Source organism: Apodemus sylvaticus, chromosome 7, assembly GCF_947179515.1.
Source record: "Apodemus sylvaticus chromosome 7, mApoSyl1.1, whole genome shotgun sequence".
Lineage (NCBI taxonomy): Eukaryota > Metazoa > Chordata > Mammalia > Rodentia > Muridae > Apodemus > Apodemus sylvaticus.
In genome coordinates, this window is record NC_067478.1 from 5,516,461 (window position 1) to 5,528,551 (window position 12,091).

At 50.9% G+C, this 12,091-nt stretch overlaps 1 protein-coding gene across 2 annotated transcripts in view; it reads right to left on the reverse strand.

Moving 5' to 3' along the window:
- Nucleotides 1-12,091, reverse strand: part of Itga9 (integrin subunit alpha 9) — a 292,483-nt gene that overhangs the window by 275,765 nt on the left and 4,627 nt on the right. Inside the window, exon 1 of one of the 2 annotated variants that reach the window (XM_052187014.1) lies at nucleotides 2,914-3,012. The exons of the other annotated variant lie outside the window; for it this stretch is intronic. The gene's annotated coding sequence lies outside the window, so the exon portion shown is untranslated. Of the gene's footprint in view, nucleotides 1-2,913; nucleotides 3,013-12,091 lie in introns of those variants that run through there. 2 annotated transcript variants of the gene reach the window in all.

Sequence of the window (12,091 nt, forward strand, 5' to 3'; positions counted from 1 at the left end):
CAGCACAGGATCTCTCACGAAAGATCTACAGCACAAAAGACTAAATAGCAACTGGACACAGTGCGTGTGGAGCAGCGAGCCGCTAGGAAACGGCGCTGGAGAGGACACTTTGGAGCTGCAGACTCCAGGCGCCTGCTCAGTGACGACTTGAGCTGTCCTTTGTCTCTGGCACCCATGAAACAGGACAAGGCTGGCCATCCAAGCATGTTAGATATAGCAAGTCTTGGGGTGAAGGCACCACTGTTAGGACTCTCTGCAAAGTAGAGTTAGTAGCCTCCCTGGGGTAAAGAAGCTGGCCCCGGATCCCCTTGCTCTGTTCCAGGGGCCACCTTCTTCTTGGGGTCTCCCCACCACTCAGTCATCATGGCGACTGGCACCTTCCCTGCCAATGCTTTAATGAGGCAGAGAGACTGGCAAACAAGGCTGATGCATGGTACAACTGATGTCTGAAATCCTCAGCAGACTTCAGCAAAGACTCATAGACACCGTCACTGATTAAACACCAGAGGCCTGGTGTCAGGTCCCATGAAAAAGGTTCTGCCTTAATTCCCACCCCAGAACCTAGGAGAGCCCTGAGGATCCCAGACACACACACACACACACACACCATCCCTGCAAAGAAATATCTCTTCCCAGGTTAGCCCTGGAAGGTGTATGTTTGCTTCTCTAGGGGTTGCTTCTTGCTGGGGTATGAGAGGCGCTAACAATGAGGATCCCACCCAGCGGCCTTGCCATGTGTGCCTGCAGGATCTTGGCTTGGGCAGCTCACAGATCTTCAGCTCCTCCATGACAGCCTCAAATATAGCCTTCCCTAGAAGACTGTGGCCATGAGGACTAAGGGAGCTCTTTGCCAAGCAGGCCACACTCACTGCCCAGCTGGGCCACACAAGGGAGATTTGGCCAGTCCTTGGATGCTAGCACTCAAATCCATAATGGCACTGGGACTCAGACCCAAGGGGAAAGCCTCCCTAAGGGATACCCCCCCCCCGCCCCCGCCCCCGCCCCCTTTCCTCTGGGGCTGAGCTTGAGCCACTGGAGCCAGTCAAAGAGCCTTCCCTAGAGGGCCTGTTGTTTTCACAGGTGAAAGGAATTATCAGATTGACAACTTAAAACGACTAAAGCATCCACAGCCTGACATGTCAAGCCCTGGGGGCGAGGGAGCATAAATGTAAATCCCTTGTGCTAGGCCCCAAGCCTCCCACAGACTCAAGTTTCCCATCAGCCCAGTAAACAACCATTTGTAACTCATTTCACAGGAGGGGCTGGGGTGGCGCTCAGTGGCAGAGCGCATGCCTGAGGCCCTGGATAGCGTCTCCAGCACCTCACACCAAAAATAAAATAAAGAAGCTACCGTTGCATCAGGCTGCCTTCTGCACACGTATCCTTCCACCCATAGATTAGTTCGGTCTCACCAAAGAAGCGTTGTTGGCAGTGGTGACAGATACAGAGGCACACAACGGGTCAGAGTGCAGAGAGGGCGTGACTGAGGTGCTCACTTAGAAATGAATGTCTTTCTCACCCTCCCTCTACCCAAGCCCCAGGGAGCGTCAAGGAGGGAGCTGGAAAGAGTATAATATAAGAGCAAAGTCAGGGGGCTGCTGGGAAAAAGCATATTCTAAAAATGAGGGAAACGTACACCAACGAACTCACAGCCTCGGTCGCTGCCTGCACAGTGCGCAGGAGCGAGCCAGTCAGGATGCCAGCATGGGCAGGGGTGGGGCTCACAAGGCCACACCCCTCGCTGAGGAGCTATTGGCCAGGGATGACTACTGAGGAGTGGCGGCAGAGAATCAGTTTTCTTCAAGGATCTGACCCCTAGTTGGTTGCCCATGATCCAGTAGATAGACCTACACTCAAGTTGGTTGCCCATGATCCAGTAGATAGACCTACACTCTCGTTGAGCATATAGGAAGTATCTGACCCCAGTGGGTTATGTATGGCTATGTGTATGTGTATATGATGTATATGTGTATATGTGTGTGTATATATATATATATATATTCTTTTTAAAGGGATTGGACATTGTGGCACACACATCTAATCTCAACACAGAGGAGACAGAGGCAGGTGGATCACTGTAAGTTTGAAGCCAGTCTGGTCTACTTCCAGGACCATCAGCTATGTAAAGAACCTGTCTTAAAATAAATATAAGTAAATTTAAAAAAAAAATTTAAAGAAAAGAAAGTGAAGTTGGGGGAGGAGGGGAAGATGGGAAGGAGGAAGAGTCATCAGGGAGGAGGGGGAAATGTGGAAGAGGGGGAAAGTGGGGAGCAGGAGGGAAATGGGGAGGAGGAGTCCAGGAGGAGTAGGACCGTGGAGTGAGGGCTGATATGACCAAATAGGTTGTAGGAAGAATTCTCCCAGAAAGAATAACTTTGAAGTCACAATAAGTAAAGAAGAGAGAGTCCCACAGGAGTCAGCAAGTGGCTACAGGAAGCAGCAGGCTGTGGTTCCACCATGTCCCTGGCATTAGCACCACGACCCTGGAACTGTCCAGTGGTTCCACTCTTTCCAGCTCAGACACAGTCCTGTTTGCCAGGCAGGGAGGAGCCAGGACAGCAGAGTTCTCAGATATCTGCTTCTTCTAACCCAGAGCCAAGACTTGGGGGCAAAATGTCTGTCAGGATCTAGACCAGAGAAGGGGCTTGCTGGACTCTAATGCTCTTCCAAGCCCGGAGCACTCGATAGTTCTAACAACAGCTGTGGATTCAACCCTGCTTCATGCCCCGGTTCATCCGATTCACCAGCAGGCCCCACAGGAAAAGATTTCTCAGGTCCTGTGATGGGAGCTGAAGAGACACGTGTGTCTATGCACGTGCCTGACACACACGGGAAGGCATACTGGAGAGCGTGCTTGCCTCTGTGTTTACAGAACACTGTGGCTTCCTTGGCAGCCCAGTGCTGGCTCTTTACCTAGGCCATGGTCCAGCAAGACAGCTACAGCAGGCCAGCCTTGGAGTGTGGCTTGTCTGAAGCTCATTCAGCTGGCTGCTGGCCAAGTGGATCCTGAAGACAGAGACGGCAACAGCTCAGAGTTCAGGGCGTGTGACTGAGAGGGTGCCACCTTCGTTTTCTTTCTTTGTCCTCTGGGTTACAAAAGCCTTATTTCAACGACTTGAAACATCCTCATGCTACCCCAGAGAAGACCCCGTCTTTCCTCTGCACAGGTACCCTTTCAAAAGACCTATATGTCCCCAGCCCCAGGCTCCCATCACATAAGCATCAAGCTGTTCCCACCTTGGTTTGTTCCTTCAAGTGTGGTCGGTCCTATGGAAGAACCTATAGGAACTGTTAACATTATTCCCATTTCACAGATGAAGATGCAGGCAGTCAAGGCTGTTCCTGAAACTTGGCCTTGACCCTACTGCCTGGCTGCAGCATGTGCCCCACAGCAGCATGGACCAACCCCGCTTCTGCTCAGAAGGAGGAAAGAAAAGGAAGCCAGCAGGTGCTCAGTGCCCCTTCTATTCTAGTGTGTAACCACGCCCAGGGAAGCCCAAGGAGCTGCCGTGGGCACTCTGAGGCTGGAGGAACTTGGCTCTTGAGTCTGTAGCTTAAAGACTGAGGCCTGGGGGTTGGTGAGATGGCTCTGAGGGTAAGAGCACTGATGGCTCTTCCAGAGGTCCTGAGTTCAAATCCCAACAACCACGTGGTGGCTCACAACCATCTGTAGAGCTACAGTGTACTCATATACATAAAATAAATAAAACCAAAGCTCTGCCTCCAAAGTAAACCTCTTGGGAAACATATGCCTATCTGTTTAGCCACTAGAAACATCAAGGGTCATAGGAGCCTGGCTCCTGACTAAGGCAAATCCAGCCAGGCAGCTTCCTGTGTGGAATCCACTCGGGGAGGCTGGGTTAAGGTGCTGTACCCAGGAGTGGGGCTTCCGAGCCCCGAGTCCACATCCAGAGGCACTCTTTCTCCTGTCCCTTCAACCTTCTCCTAATAATGCTTCCCGGCATAGCTATGAATAAGACCCAACACAAAATCATAAACTTACTTAGTATAGGCGGAGGTTTGTGCATGCACACATGAGCTCCTGTGCCTGTGGAGAGCAAGGCTGGCTCTCCTCTCACAGGCCAGCTCCTTGGAGAGCAGGTATCAGGGATTAGGCTGAGGCAGAGCTGCCTTCCTAAGGAAAGCCTGGGAGCAGCAGTGCCTCACAGCATCCCCGCGCCCCCCACCCCAGACGCCACAGCGGCCATACCACAGGGCAAAATTGCAGCCAGTTTGAGAACAATGACAAACTTCTAACCCATTAGGTTTGTTTTCATGCATTTGATTCCAAACCAATGCCTCCCCAGGGACCCCTGTTCCAGTTACAGGAATGCAGCTCTGTCAGTGTGTATCCACTGCAGAGAGAGCTTAACCAGTGTGTATCTATTGCAGAGAACCCGCAGGAACTTGCTGCCTGCCTCTCACTAGACACAAGACAGCTAAACAGAGTGGGGAACCTTGCTGGAGCACTCCGACCTGCACTTCAGGCTTCGTCTCAGAGGGAGAAGGCAAGTGCTCACCACCAGAAAGGCCTCAGGGAGCCCCTCTTATGTTTCAGGAAACCAGGGTGGTAGGTGGTCTAGCAGTGGGCTTGTTGGGCACTTTACCAGCTCCACCTGGGCTGTTTGAGGATGTATGTGCATGGCCGTGTGTCTGTGTGAGCAGGTAAGCATGCACATGTGTGAGGGCGTGTCTGTGTGTGCAGGTAAGCATGCACATGTGTGAGGGTGTGTCTGTGTGTGCAGGTAAGCATGTACATGTGTGAGGGCGTGTCTGTGTGTGCAGGTAAGCATGCACATGTGTGAGGGCGTGTCTGTGTGTGCAGGTAAGCATGCACATGTGTGAGGGTATGTCTGTGTGTTCAGGTAAGCAGCACATGTATGAGGGTGTGTCTGTGTGTGCAGGTAAGCTGCACATGTGTGAGGGTGTGTCTGTGTGTACAGGTAAGCATGCACATGTGTGAGCGTGTGTCTGTGTGTGCAGGTAAGCATGCACATATGTGTTTATTTTTGAATGTCTCATGGACTGAGTCATCCTCCCTGCTCTCTCCATTTTTCGAGATAGAGTCTTTTATACATTAGCCTGGTCTTGAACTTCCTATCTAGCCAAGGATGACCTTGAACTCCTGATCCTCACACTTCTACCTCCTGAATGGTGAGATTACAGATGTGGACCACTGCGCCTGGTATAGGCAGCGCTGAACTGATGCAAGCACGCTACCACATCAACCACACCCCAGCCTTCTCCCTGTATTCCACGCTTTGTGGCCCGATTACTCATGATAACGTATAGGATGCTCAGACCAAATTCTCCCTCCACCACTGACAAGCTGTGTGACCTCCAGTGTTTTTCTTGATCAATCTGAGCCTCAGTTTTCCTCTGCTATAAAAAGGGGGAATGGAAATAGACTCTACAGGACTCTTGTGAGGTTTGGTCAAGAGAATGTTATAAAGCACTGAGTGTGGTGCCTGGAACAGAATAGGGCTCAGTGAAGGGCTTAGATACCAGGTAGTGCTGGGGCAACCACTTAGACACCTCACTTGTCCCAGCTCCAAGCTGTCCTTGGCTGCCCCCCAGGAACTTACAGGCCCGTAGACCTCAGCTCCGATTTCTGCTCACTAGGCAGCGTCCATTCAGGCTTTCCGCTGACATCACAGAAATCCAGGGACGATGAGGGTGATTTCACCACCAGTCACATTAGGGAAGCAGCCACTGTCCTCCGCCCTTCCTGTACCCTTGTCCTGTTCTATACAACCCTACAGCTCCTTCCACCGAAAGGTGACGCCTGCTTCCTCCTTCTGACACTTGCGTTAGCCCCTAGGATGTGAGGGGAGACGAAGGGCTGACTCCTGGGCTTGTGTGTGTTTCTACCGACTCTCCTGGCACCCTGCCCAGCCACCCGGTGCCTAGCCCAGGTTAGCCCTGCTAGATGATGAGAGTCATGGAGATGAGCCACCCGGCTGAAGTCGATGCTGCACCAACTGGTCAACCAGCCAACACAGAGGGTGACAGGAGAGAGCCAGGCTCAGAACAGAAGAATACTTGCTGATCCCAGCCTAACCTCACAGCCATGGAATCCTGAGCCTCAGATTGATGGCTACTGACAGCCATCATTTTAGGGTCATTGGAAACAGTAGATTATTTTCTGAGGGCTTTGAACTTTAATAACCCTATCCCTCATCATTGCCCCTGAGTCTAATCTGGTCATCCTGGTCAGCTGCTGAGAAAGATTTCTGTCTCCTCTTGTTTCCTGTTGTCCTTTTCTTCCTTCAAAGGACTCTCATGCCCAGCCAGGACCTCAGACCCATTACTGAGGGCTGGGAGAGACATGGTAGGTGCCGGGAAAGCTCTGAACATTTGCCAGAAGTCTGTTTTGATGGCTAGTCTTCATGACCAACTTGGCTAGGTTTAGATTCACCATGGAAACACACTTCTGGGTATGAACATGAAGATGTTTTCAGGAAGAATTAACTGAGGATGGAAGACCCAGCCCAAATGTGAGCAGAACCATCCCAAAGACTAAAGACTGAAGTTAAAGGTGGACTGTGTGCCAGCACCCACCTCTGCTTCCGGACTGTGGATACAGTACAACCAGCCATTTCCAGCTCCTGCTACCACGCCTTTCCCATCATGATGGACTGTACTTCCGGGAACTATGACCTTCCTTCTTAGGGGCTGGTCTGGTGCTGCTTGTATTCATATGATAAATTCTGTACCCTAAGATCAGGTTGCCCCAAGACTGAGCTAAATCCCATGTATACCAGCCTTTGTTGAGGAAACCTTACTCCCCAAATTAAAGCCACTGGTTAAATAAAAATGCCTACAACCAATTACTGGGAGAAGAGAGAGAGGTGGAGTTTTGAGTTGCCGGGTTGGGGGGGTCACAGGTGGGGACCCCACATAAGAAGAAGGAGAAAGGGGGAGTTTGGAGGAGGAGGAGAGGGAGAGAGCAGGGGGTCTCTGATAGTCAATGATGGACCAGCAGCGATTGCCAGAGTGAAATGCCTTCCAGGGCGCCAGACTGCTGGAGCAGAAATAACCCAGGAAGAGTCAAGTGGCAAATATTTGGGGAGCACAGTAGGGGAAATAGCCAGTCTAGAATTAAAGAGTTGGATTAGGGGTAACCCCACAGTCATTGCAGAGGCTAATAAACACATCATAGTTTGAGTCACACTCATTTGAAGCTAGCCGTAGGTAAGCGTAACCCGTTTTACTTTATACTTCCTTCCTGTCAGGTGCTCACTTACAACCACAAGAAAAATAGCACTGCACTGTGCTAGAAACCGGCCGGTTTCTCCAGCCACATGACCTGGTCGGGTATCTCTAGAATAGAGATTTCATTGCGTCTCCCTAGCACAGCATTACGATGAGTCACAAGGGAAACGGCAGATGTCGAAGTGTTTGGATACCCCACACCACAAAGTGGGTAAATTAAGATATCTTGTTTGTAAAGACTCACAAAAATGCTCCCAAAAGAGGTATGGGAGCATCTCTTTCCTGCATGGGAGCGTACTTCCTTGAATAAGGGCTTGGGTGGATGAAGGGAGAGTAGGAGGTACACTTCTCTACAAAGCTGGATTAGCATTGAAGTGGGGCAGCTCGGGTTCAAGTACAACCCCACACAGGTACTTGCTGTGTGATCTTGGACAGGTGGCTTGGTGTCTCTGAGCCTCAGCCACAGTAGGCCGACGACACACACTGTGCCGCCAGCACATGGACGTATCCATCAAAGGTGGCTAAAATGGCTTAGAGTAAAGGAAGGGAAGAAGAGGATCCAGAGCATGGAGCAGACGGAGCTCTGAGTCCAGCTGAGGGGGAGAAGGCCATGGAGTGGGGTGGGTCGTGCAGGGATGGAGAAATCTCAGAGGCCACCGCTCTTAACAGATGTGCCCAGCGCATCAGACAGGGGAGGACCCACAGTCAAGGACTACTTACACAGCTCAGAATATCAAGTTTGCATTGCAGTCCAAAGGAACCTGGCAGGGACGGAGATATGCTAAGTGACATTCGTATCCCATGAGTTTGGTATTGGACTAAAACAATGGATTCCCCCAGAAACTGGAATTCCCCCAGGAATCTCATGCTGGGAAAATAAAAATGCTAAAGTATGGTCCAGCCAGAGGGAGATCTTGTCTCTCAGAAAGAAATTCCAGTGTTGACATCCTGGGGGCCTATCTTCCTGGGGGTACCAGAGCCCCAAAACAATGACAGGCAGGAACATACCTTGCCCAGGACTACCCTGACATGCATAATGCTGTCCTCCCTGTAAACAGTAACCGCACTTCAAGACCTGAAGACAGACTTGGGCAGAGGGAGCGTTCCTTGATCTGTTTGCCACGTTCCCCAGCCCGCTTAGACTGAAGAAACATTTTTCTGCTTTTCCCTACTAATTTGGCAGTTTTAACTGGCTAAGGGAGGATGGGGACTGAAGCTAGCTTGAGGCATGGGCTTGTGGTCCCACGTCAGGTAGCAACACAGCAAGCTTAGACCTCAAGATCAGAGCAGGAGCCGACACATCCTCCTGTTATTTCCGATCGTTTTCTTCTCCAAAACAAGCAGAGCAAGGCTTTCCCGTCCTAAGGGCTACACGATGGTAAAACTATGTAATCCTCAGCACCTCTAAGTCCCCTTGGGACTGCAGGCAATGCGATGGTTAGTGCTTGTGTGTGAGCACACGTAAGCAGGTGTGTAAAGTCCAGGCATCTGTGATGGTTAGGGCTTGTGTGTGTGTGTGTGCACATATACGCAGGTGTGTAAAAGCCGGAGGACAAACTTAGATTCATTCATTTCTCAGGCACTGTGAATCTTTGTTTGAGATGTTTTTTCTCACTGGCCTGGAATGCACCCAGTAGACTTCACTGGCGAGCAAGCCCCAGGGATCTGCGTGTCTCTGCCTTCTCGGTGACAGCCGTGACAATTACATGGCACCATGTCCTGCTTTTAATGGAACCCCAGTCCTTGTGCCTGTGTGGCAAGCAACATAGTGACCATCCGCAGGGGTTACTCTCAACTGTCAGCTTACATGCCGAAGCACAGACCTGTAAAGCGTAGTCTGGGGTGTCGTGGTGACATTTACAGACACAGTTAGATAGTGAGAGCTCTGACCTAAGTGGGGGTCCATCCTTTCAGACTCTCCATGATGTCATTAGGGGAAAGCAGGAGGCAGGGACTATTTGGAGATCTCAGTCCCTAGTTGGCACTGTCTTTGGAAGACAGACACATTTTGCTCAGGCCCGTTTTGGGTCACTGTGAGGTGCAGAAAGAATCCCTGAGCTGCCTGCCTGCCCTGATCTCATTCCTGTTGATGAATGTCTGTCTTGCTGTGCCTACCGCTGCTGGCACCATCCTCTGCTGATATCAGAAACCAGCTCCTTCAGCCTCGCAAAGTCAAATGAAGACATGTGTCCGACTCTCTGAGAATCTTCCAGATCATCAGCTTGAGTCTGGGCCTCATGAGGCTTTGCACTTCACGGACTAAGCAGCAACCAACCTCCCTGCCTCTCCTGAATGCAGACAGCCACCATGGGCTGCCTAGCCTATCGTGCAATCCAGCGAAGTAGATCCCCCTACATGATATCTTAAAAGGAAGTGCCTCAGCCACACCCCCCACCACCACAACGCTCTACCCATGCGCACTGGGCAAAGCAGTTGTGGGCCCAGTTAACTCTCAGAAGCCATGACCCAAAAGAAATCTTTCCTCACTCATGTAGTTTCTGTCAAGTATTTGGTCACAGAGGAGATTTTCATAAACTGACTAATAACAACTTACTTCCTATACTTGTGTGGAGCCCAGCAGGAGCCAGAGCTCCTGTGACAGCTGTGGGCGCTACCTGCTCCCAACTCTGCAAGACTGTGAATAGGGAGGCCACCCGAAAGACTAGGACTGCCAGTCCCATAGGTCTCTGAGTCACGGTCTGGCTGCCACATCAAGGCTTTCTGGCATTCAGTTAAGTGTTCTTGAAAAGATGGCATACCCAGAATGTTGGCCTAGCTTCCTGCCTTGTTGCACATCCACATCCATCCTGGGTCTCCCAGCTCCCCTCTGTCTGAGTAGCAAGCAGCCACTCCTGAAGCCAGTGGTGCCTGCTTGAAGGTGACTTGTTGTCCCCAAATACAGGGACACAAAAAAGGCACGAAAATTATTACCTCCTCCATCCGCTCTCACCCCTGATGCCTTCCAGGCCACCCAGGAGTCCTTCTCCTCCCTCTTGGTGCAGTCATTGTGGCTAATTTCAACACACAATACAAGTCCCCCTTGGCTCTCTTGAAGAGCAGGCCTGGGGAGCCAGTGAGCCCTTTTGTTTCAGACTCTCACTCCCTAATTCCCAGCTTAGGACTTGCCCTCACTCCCTAAGACTTCCTCTGGCACAAAGAAAGGTGGGGATAAAACGATTTATTCTGCCTTGGTTGTCAGCCAAATCCACTTGCTTTAAAAGATTTATGGTTCATAGACCTCAGTGATTCAAAGTTAGGAAGCCTGCTGGGCCCCCCAAGCCCCTCTCCTGAGCCCCCTGGCATCAGAAACAAAGACCCCCAAGGGCCAGGTGGTGACAGGAATAACACAGACTCTACTTCCAAGTCACTCCCAAAAGCCAATCATCAATTCCTACATCTCCTGGGCTGTCTGGAAGGAGTGGGGCATACAACCCAGCTAACAGGCCTGGGAGATGAGTCAGTGGGCAAAATGTTTGCCTTACAACTCTCAGGACCTGAGTTCAGCTCCCAAAACCCACATTAAAAAGCCAGGTGTGGTGACATTATACTTATAATCATGGCTCTGGGACTCCTAGGGCTTGCTGGTCTAGTCTATTTGGCCAGCTTCAGGCCCGTGAGAGACCCTAAAACAAAGCAAACTGGACAGTGTCTAAAGAGCAACAACTCAGGTTGCCCTCTGGCCTCCTTGTATTTGCTGACACATGTGCACACACCACACACACACACACACACACACACACACACACACACACACATTTACAAAATCTAATTATGCCTATGGATTTGGCTGACCTGTCAGTCTTACCCAGCAACACTCCGACAGAATTCATTTTGCCTTTTAAAGTTATGGCCAACTCCATCGGAGGTAAACGGTTCCCAGGAATGCTTTGTCTGCTTTAAATAAACATGAGGACGGTTTTCCAACGAAAGATCACACACATAATCAGAAGGAGCTCGCTTCTGGACAGATGCATCTCACAGGGAACAGGAGCTGGCTGGGGACCGCACTTCACTCTCTCACACTCACAGCTGTTCCTGACTGGCTGAGGAGACAGTCTGTCTTCTGGCCCTGGCTGGTGCTCCCTTGGGTAATAAGGTGATTCAGCACCAGCAGGGGAAACAGCACCCTTGCCTGTTCCCCAGGATCTTCAGGGAACCGCTTCTGAAGACACTTTTTGGGTCCCCTTTGAACAGGGACATCTTGCATGTGCCTTCAGGCGCCTAGCAGGTAGTTGAGAAAGTGGGACAAAGCCAGGAAGCCCCCTGGTTTGAGCACAAGTGCCCAGGAGAGCCCCTGAGGAAGTGATTTCATGCCTTCCCTGCAAGCTCAGAGTTGAGTAGGGAGCTCTCTGAACATGGGCAATGCACCAACTTTGGTCAGAGAGCTTAAGAGACTAACACTAGCTCCGGTGTTTCCTTACAGAGATTGACAAGGCCAGATGTGATTGGGGAGAGGAGCCCCAAATCCCAAGGCCCCCTTTTAAATCCTCCATCTTCTCAGGAATCTCCCTCTTTACTCAGAATAAACACCCATGCCTGCCTCCCCTCAGTTGGAGCCTATGATACAGCTGATATTTTGCCTGAGGCACAGGTGAGAACCCCAGAAAGCAGTGGGTGATGTTTCCATTAGCTCTCAGTATGCGGCAGGCGCTTCAAACCTTCGCAGTTGGAAGGACAGCTTGCCCCCTTCCATGCTCCACAAGTTTTTGATAGACACGTCTTGCTGAGGTTTTAGTAGTTAAATATGCCAAGGATTGACTTTTTTGGTGTGGCCTTTGAGTTCCCTTCAAGTCTTTTTCCTAGGTCTTTAAGACTTTAGTCAGTAGGGCCTTCCGGGCCTGACAAACATTTCCCTATTCGGGCTGTCCCAGATGGA